The sequence below is a fragment of the Orycteropus afer genome, unplaced genomic scaffold (assembly GCF_000298275.1).
Source record: "Orycteropus afer afer isolate SDZICR_OR568_19922 unplaced genomic scaffold, OryAfe1.0 scaffold00387, whole genome shotgun sequence".
Taxonomy (NCBI): domain Eukaryota; kingdom Metazoa; phylum Chordata; class Mammalia; order Tubulidentata; family Orycteropodidae; genus Orycteropus; species Orycteropus afer.
In genome coordinates, this window is record NW_006921974.1 from 1,956,206 (window position 1) to 1,957,001 (window position 796).

The window sequence follows — 796 nt, forward strand, 5'->3', positions numbered from 1 at the left end:
GTGGCTGCGATGATGGGCTCAAGTATAGCAGGGATTTATTCTAACAAGGCATAAAATGGCAAAAGCAAATAAAATGAAACAAGCTCAAAAAATTCACCCAAATTGCAATAAAAAGTTACAAAATAAAATAAAATAAAACATGGAGTGTTATGCTTATAATTGGGCATGCTCTGGGCACCCATATATTAACACCCAGGAGCCCTGGTGGCACAACGGGTTAAGAGCTTGGGTAGTAACCAAAAGGCTCCGTGGGAGAAAAGATCTGGTGATTTGCTTTCGTAAAGACTATAGCCTAAGAAACCCTATGTGGCAGTTCAACTCTGTCCTATAGAGTCATATGAGTTGGAATCTACTGGACGGCACCCAATAACCACATTTTAACACCTAATCATTTGGTGCTGATGTGACTCCTCTAAGAAATATTGCAGTCCTGGAAATGAAATAATGGAGTTTAACTAGCCTTTTTCACTGGATTTCCTGATTTCTAAGTCCAACTTTGTCTCCTTTGATTTTCCTTAGCTCAGGGCTTGGACCAGGGCTCTTATACCTTGAATTGACATCTTCTGGACTCAGTTATAGGGTTGTTTATAAGTCAGAATTGACTTGATGGCAATGGGTTTGGTTTGGGGTTTGGTTTGTTTTTGGAGTCAGTTAATATCATAACATTTCCCTCATCACATAGCCCTCATCCTAAGAATGCCACTGAAATTATTTTTTATTTTGGAATTCAAGACTTTCCTAACACTCCCACTCAGTAAGTCAGGGAAGTGAGACATCCCAAGGAGAGTCCATTCTT